General features: G+C 40.8%; 1 long non-coding RNA gene across 2 annotated transcripts; it reads right to left on the bottom strand.

Moving 5' to 3' along the window:
- Positions 1-883: 883 nt before the first annotated feature.
- Positions 884-7,638, bottom strand: LOC110979749 (uncharacterized). 2 transcript variants are annotated; one of them, XR_015426040.1, is made up of 5 exons: positions 7,478-7,638; positions 5,855-6,013; positions 4,372-4,445; positions 3,027-3,101; positions 884-1,765 (listed from the first exon to the last, which is right to left on the bottom strand). It is a non-coding gene; the product is annotated as an uncharacterized LOC110979749 (long non-coding RNA). The 2 variants fall into 2 exon arrangements; XR_002598238.2 differs by having other exon boundaries at positions 5,892-6,013; positions 7,478-7,622.
- Between the last annotated feature and the right edge of the window lie 425 nt (positions 7,639-8,063).

The following is an 8,063-nucleotide window of genomic DNA, read 5'->3' on the forward strand; positions in this document are numbered from 1 at the left end:
CACTAGTCCAAGAAAGCTATTTTTTTATTCCGTGGAAATTTTCGATTTTTTAAACCATAGCCTGGTTTGTGAGGTAATTTCCTCTGCAAAAAGCATCATTTTGTTGGGTGAAATGCTTGTAAAGGTGAGATTTTCGAGATTTTGTGATATCTACTCCCAAGTGTTCATTCAAGCATAACAAATGCGGCGTCTTCCACATGGCTGGAAGCAGTTCATTGTTCGGGCAAGATTTTAACAAAGGAATCGAACAAAAAGACGTGGTCTCTTTTACAGCCGTCCATCTATGCGGCCCGCTTATACTGCTGGTTATGTTTTTAGGCTCGTCTCCAGCTGAGGAACATGTCCCTGTAGCCCTCAACTGAACTCCACAATACTTGCATTTCAACAAGGTACCGTGGTGTACTCGAACATGGTGATATTAAAGCTTGTGAATTGTCACTTTGTTTTTCTTCCTCAATTCCATTAAAGTGTCTCTTTTGTGCAACACTATTTACTCCAAGGGGATACTGACTTACGTTAGAAATACAGAAGTAATAATCACGAATCAAATAAGTTGGGCACAATTTCGAGCAGCCATTTTGGTCTGAAAGCATAGTTTGAATCATGATCCATTTCGAGTTTTGTTTTGCAGTCCTTAAAAACCATAAGTTCCTGACTCAGGCTAAGTTGACATTTTCAGAGGGCCGGGGTGTCGTTGAAGATGGAAATTGCTATTTTTTTCTCTAAAATTAAAACAAGTCTTCTCCTTCCGAATTTTGAAGTTGTTTCTTCTAAAATAACAAATCTGAAATGCAACCCTTGAACCTAAAAAATGTTCCTGTTACTGTGAAACCCATGACAGCATGAGATAAACCAACTGACGAGACAATGGACGTCAAACAGATCCTTTTTCCTCTTTTTATTTATCAATTATGCACGCTGGCCATATCCATCCGGGAGGAATCATCACTGTGGTTGCAAACTAATGCCACATTCTTAAGCACACCAAGAAATCAAATATCTGGCGGAAATCGAGTGACGACCCTACGCTGGAGCCAATTCTGTTAAGTGTTTAAAGAATGCTAACAAATCCGAGTTCGGATAAATTTTGGTCAAATGGTAATGCAAAAATTGTTTTCTTCCTCTTCGTTCAGCATGAGCTGTGGTTGGCGCCCTTCTAGGCATCGTTCAGTATGAGCTGTGGTTGGCGCCCCTCTTGGCATCGTTCAGCATGAGCTGTGGTTGGCGCCCCTCTAGGCATCGTTCAGCATGAGCTGTGGTTGGCGCCCCTCTAGGCATCGTTCAGCATGAGCTGTGGTTGGCGCCCCTCTAGGCATCGTTCAGCATGAGCTGTGGTTGGCGCCCTTCTAGGCATCGTTCAGCATGAGCTGTGGTTGGCGCCCCTCTTGGCATCGTTCAGCATGAGCTGTGGTTGGCGCCCCTCTAGGCATCGTTCAGCATGAGCTGTGGTTGGCGCCCCTCTAGGCATCGTTCAGCACGAGCTGTGGTTGGCGCCCCTCTAGGCATCGTTCAGCATGAGCTGTGGTTGGCGCCCCTCTAGGCATCGTTCCGCACGAGCTGTGGTTGGTGCCCCTCTGGGAATTGTTCAGCACGAGCTGTGGTTGGCGCCCCTCTAGGCATCGTTCAGCACGAGCTGTGGTTCGCGCCCCTCTAGGAATTGTTCAGCATGAGCTGTGGTTGGCGCCTATCTGGGCATCAGTATAATCTTGGCAACTGCCGTTTGAAGCTGTTGCGTCAACATGGACCACCCAGCTGACGCCGCTAACTGGTGAAGGAAAACCAAATGATGTAATTTAATTATCTTCACTGAATGAACAGGTAATGGACTTTATATCAAAATGTTTTAGTGAATTGTCTTGAATGAAGTGTCTCTCACTGAACGAAAGTAGTTTCGAATCAGCACAGCCTCTTGGATGGCACTATTTACAATTAATTTAAATTAATGTAGCAAAATTGGGTTGTCTGTGGCATTTCAAAAGGATGACCAAAATTATGAACTTTAAACTTAAAGATTCCCTCAAACCTAAGGCAACTGGTAACTGATTGCTATATGACTTGATAAAGAGAAACGTCTGCTCGTGCCCGGTGCAATTGTGGAGTGCCAAATCTTTACTTTAAAACCTACTGCGATTTCTGACCAAAATACATACATTGCTGTCGACTATTCCAAATTCTGACACTCCCTCAGAGGTATGTTTTCATATCTTGTTCTAAATTTCCTTAACTTATTATCATGAATATTGTTTCATGAGGCAGAAAGTCACGAATAAAGCCTGTTTTAATTTCAAACTAGTTCATAATTTATTTTTTGCTTCTACAATTATTAATACTGTACAATTTTTCTCCTGAAGTGATATGTCCAGTGACTCTTTGGGTGTCGTAAAGATGTACAGACTCCTGACCCTAACAATTGTTTTGTCTGAGTGGAATTGACCGATTGCATCCACTAAGTCAGGTGACCTATGGGTGTCAAACATCAACAAATATGGCATCCTCCCATAGCAAAGTGTGTTGTATTGTTCATCAAAATGAAGCTGCTTTTCGGTATAGCACTCAGCACATCAGTAGTCTGCGTATTGAACCGACTGTCAGCATTCTTTTGGGTAAATGACAATTATGACACACTTTGGAAGGACGCCATGTTTGTTGATGTTTGATACCCACTCTAGGTCATGTGACTTAGCAGGCTAAATCGGTCCATTGACACAGGAAGAGTCTTGGGCCTCCATCTGTTAAGCCATTACAACTACGTTGAGAATTTTGCCCATCGATTTTTCTTTAATCCTCAACAAATTTACACCTCAAGTCAGTAAACAGAGACAGAAACTGAAACTGCTGATCAGAAGTTGTGAGAAAATGAGACAGTCCAAAAAGCAGATGGAAAATACTTCATTAATTTCAACCTATCAATATGTGCTTTTGCAAATAATTTCTTGAGCTGCAGAAATTGTTTTGATATTGAAAAATAATTTATTCAGACTTCTTTAAAAGTAACCGGTTGCAAGATGAAGGGAATTATCTTTTACCTGCTGCAACCTTGGCTAGAGAGGAAGCTTCAAAATTCCTTTCTTCTTATAAAATGGTAACCATCAACCAATCTCCTGCGTGAAAGAAAGGAAAAGCATTCATTTGATTGCAAAAACCACCGACATTTGTGGAATGAAAGTCTAAAATTTAGTCACGTATTCTAGTAGTAAGCCTTCAATCTCTGGCTACAATTTCATTCCTAAATGCAGTTTATTAAAATGCTTTAAGGATCCACAATTTTAAGGTCTTGTCTTGGTTCTAAAGTCCCTGGTCAATGGCTACACTGTGAATGCTGAAATGCATCCGGTGACTGATCCCTTGAAGATATCCCTATGACCTTTGTGCTCAGTTAATTTAGACCTTGTATGCATTTCAGTTTTGTGAGGCCACATGCACTTTCAAATGCAACTTCCTAAAACGAAAAAGGAAACCCGGATGTTGGGGTGAAATTCAAACTGAACAAACTTTTTCTTAAAAGTGGATAGTTCCCATTTACCAGTCTCCACAAATTTATTCTAGGGAACACTAGGTCAGATTTGTAATGACTTGAGTCAATGACTTGACTCAAGTCACAATTTTTGTCGACTCGACTCAAGTCCCGATGGGTAAATGACTTGACTCGAGTCTCTGTGACCAAATGGCTCGACTCAACTTGAATCTGTCATGGAGACTTGACTCGAGTACAAGCTTTTAAGACTTGAGTCTCACAAAAATTAAAAGCAAAATTTTAGTTGGCTAGAAACATGTCACCCTGATTCATTTTCTGTAAGTCTATAAAGAAAATAAAAATACCAAAATATGACTGACCTGTAGTTGTGTTTATATTGTATTTTGTTCAAAAATTTTTGACTTAAATTGACTTGAGCTCGGTACTTGACTCAACTTGACTCCACAAATTAGTGACTCAACGTCTTGACTTACTGACTTGACTCGAGTCACAACATTTAAAATGACTCAAGTAACGAAATTCAGTGACTCTTTATAACATTACTTGAGATGAAAAATGATAAATAAGCCAAAATATGCTAACTTTATGCTGTGGGTTGACACTTTCTACCGCGCACGCTTAAGGTGTGTCGCATTCCTTGCTTATTTCATCAGCGACCTTCAAACATTTCAATATATCGAACCTCTTCGATCATTTTGGAATCACATTGTGGAATGAGGGAAGGCTTCAAAGTAACTTTGGACTGGCATGACCATTCGATCAATAAAATCCAGTCTAAAAGAACAAAATCTGACAAAGATTCTTTTTCCCAAAATGTGAACTACAATTGTGATACTTTGATAGTTCTGATGACCGACTTTTAGGTAAACCTAAAAAAAAAAAACCGTTTTCTTTACTTTAGGTTAGAAACTTTAGGAAGACGAGCTAGTTTCCACTGCACAGGCAATGCTGCTGATGGTCACACGCTGGCCTGCAGTGGAACCAAAGAGACAATTTATAAATATCATTCTGTTTCGGTTACTGCCAAATTGTTAGTATATAAATCAATGAATAAAGAAATAGGTTTTATGACCATATCCAGTGAAGAATCCACGTCCTCGCAGTCAGGGGGGTAAGGGTTGTCCCCCCTAAATATTACATCACTTGTTCATAGTTATTTGAAAAATGTTCACTGTTTGAAAAGTAATCCCAAAAGTGTCCGTATTATTACATGTGAAAGAAGTATCGAGTTACAAAACATTGAAATTCACATTTTGGAATCCCACAATCTCTCTGTCCATATGGCCAGTAAAGATGAGAGATTTACACATGTATGAAGGTGACATACCATGAAAAACAACTGAAAAGATGTCAAACCTTCCTTGTAATTTACACTAAATACTTTTTTCATTGGAATTACAAAAGATGTGTTTATGAACAGGTTTAATGGGAACAGGTTCTTCAAGGAGGCCCATCTGCCAAGGTTGGAAATACAATTGCACACACCTCATGAGGGTCAAAGGTGAACCTATCCAACAAAAGAATAAACAATACTAAAGCTATTTTCTTTATTGGACTTTCAGCATCAGAATGGATTAATCAAGTAAGTGGGCATTATATTTGGATGGCGGACCGGAAAGAATTCAGGTGGGCTATGGTAGTTTACGTATAGAAGGTTAGCACTGATGTAAACTTATCCTGTTGTGTTTTGAGCAAAAGAAAATTTCAAAAACACTAATAACAGGTTTTGATATGGCACTTTTAACCAAGATTAAAGTGCTTTCCATTATGATTACCCCTGCTCATTGGGCCTATGAAACATTCCGAATACCATCTCAGCTCCCTGGGGAGTACACAGCTCAGTGCTGCCATTTGGGCATAAAGCGGCTGAATCAATCACAACAACCATGTCTGCCCTCACAGGTACCCAAATACTCCTGGGTGGAGGGAGGCAATGAGTGATAAAGTGCCTTGCCCAAGGGCACACGCACCCTGACCCCAGGCTGGATTCGAACCCGCAACCTGTGGCTTTACCTGCCAACTACGAATCCCATGCTCTTAACCACGAGGCCACAGCATTCCAAAATAATGCTATACCGTTGACTGATCACCTGGTTGGATTTGAGTAAACTTATGCGGTTTTTCCATAATTACACGTACATTCTGGGGGCTAACCATTCTAAAATCAAGTTTGTTGAAAACAGAAATAATGTAATCCATGTAATGTAACAAAGGATTATCTGTTAGCCACTACGGAATTTGGCCTGAGGTCTGCCTGGGTACATCATCTCACATTGGCACAATTTGGCTATTAAAAAACAATAGCAATGAGGAAATGTCTCTGAGTTTGATGAAGGGCAGGCTAAATTCTGTATGCAGAAGTGTTCAAGTGTAACCCACCTCTGCCCTGTTAATCAAAAGCATGATTGGAACAAACTTGCAGTAAGAGGCCTGAAACCGGGCTGGATTTCTCGCATGATTGGCTCAAGATGACTAGCCAGTTGATGAGCAGATCGGTTTATGATCTTTCTGGATGACTAGTTTGCTAGATACGGTAGTCTGAGGCAAGTAAAGTACAAAAAGATAAAAGACAAAACAAGTGAAACCAAGTGCAGCTGATAAAATTGAATGTTCATTCTTAAGTCTACAATGAGTACAGTGGTTAACAAATTTTTATATATTTTTCCACTTCACACACTGCACATGTAAATGACTGTATGACCCAAGGTAACCATTTGTGTCCTTGTTAAATGAACTGACTGATATACAGATATACATATTGATACAATTGTCATCTTGAAGTCAAGTGGTGTCTTCTGAGCTATTAGGAGGGAAATTGCTCATATTATGATAAAAATGATTATCATTTTATGATCACAATCATTTTATGAATCATGTATTTAATTGCTGTCAAGTCTGAGGTAGTTCAAAACCACACATCTGTCAATTATTTTTCTGCCTCAACAGAGCTTATCAAAGCATTTCACCACACTAATGCCAGATGCTGGTAAGCCATAAAGCAGTGAAAACTCAATATTCTAACAATACTTTTTGGCCCTGGCCAACCAGTGATGACAACCCCCACCCCACACCTGCCCCGCAGACCTCCATGTTGACAGCATATGAAACAAGTTGATGGTATGGCACTACAGGAGGTGTCCCATCTGATAGCTTTGACAGATCACAGCCATGTCAGCTGACCTGGCCTGATCGTGAGGTCGGCAGTAAACTAATTACTTTTATTTTTTTTATTTCATTACACTTTTCCACTGGCTATTGTAAAACAAGACAAAAAATTAATACATTAAAAACATATACATAAAACATTTGACATGACACAACAATCAGAAGGGTGCTAAAAATCCAGTGAATGGCAAACTGGAACAGGTGACCAGGACCTCTATAGAGCCATCCTACCACATGACGACCCCCCCCCCAAAGAAGAAATAAGCATTTACTCGCTAGGTTTCACGGAAAGACTTCAATATATGGACAACCTAATCTTCCCTTAAAATGTTTGTAACAGACATCGGAAAGTGACAACATGTCCTAAAAAATGAATATAAATTTAGCTGAGAAAATTCTGAAGCGTTCACAAGTCTCATAACTTTGTGTACCGGGCATTTGTGTTGTCCGTATTTGGAACTCTTTCTGGTTTCACTTGCGTACTGAATTGAAGGACACCCCATGCAGGCACTGCAGGCTTAGCCCCTGGCGGCATGCAGAGAGATCCCAGGTGAGAACTGGTAGGAAGTTGTGAAATAAGTAGCCTAATTGGTACATTATGTCCGTCATGAGGAAAGGCTCCAGGTTGCTGGAACTACCCCCAGAACTGTCCTACGTCCGCCCCGCGCGCTCCATCCGGCCGGGCGGACGGCGGACCCACAGTTCTGGGGTATGCTACAACCACACCTGTCTTGAAGAACAGGGACCTAAATACAAGGACCGATTTGAAAAGTCTTAAATGATGTAAAAGGTCTATGAAAAATTGGCATCAGTTGGGTAAAATGTAAAAAATCTTACCTTAGAGTCAGATTCGGCTAGCGCTCAGACCGGGTCTGTACACTTGTTGACACTCAACCTGGCACCACTTTTAGCTGGAACGATTGGTGGCGCTCTTTGAATGTGCCTCCAGAAAAAAGTCCCAAAGTCGAAATTATTGTCACAAAATGAAAATGACGTGTTCACCTGCTAATATATTTTTACGCATTTATCTGGCAACGACTGATCATTAGTAGGGCTACTGGTGACGGTGAATCAACTTGCTACAACCGGGGGGGGGGCAGGGCAGGTTTTATTTTTACCAGGGAAACAGTTTTACCGTTTACACCGGGCGCTGTGGAGGTGAACTTGGTGCGGGATGCATGGACACTTTTGGGAATTATTTTGTTGGGGTGTTCCTGCAGGAAACAATTTAATACAATACACTTCTGCGTAGATCTATGTATGTAATCTGCCCTTCGAGGGCGCATAACGTCTATTCAACATTCAACATCCCGCTGAACAAACGGCTGGAAAACTTGTAACCAATTAGAGTAAATAAATTACGGAGTGCAATTAACCATGACCAATCAGATTTCAGCGTGCGTTAAAGCGCGTTTATGTACAT

The sequence above is a fragment of the Acanthaster planci genome, linkage group LG07 (genome assembly GCF_054643075.1).
Source record: "Acanthaster planci isolate LZ-2023a linkage group LG07, COTS_SCS, whole genome shotgun sequence".
NCBI classification, from domain to species: Eukaryota; Metazoa; Echinodermata; class Asteroidea; order Valvatida; family Acanthasteridae; genus Acanthaster; species Acanthaster planci.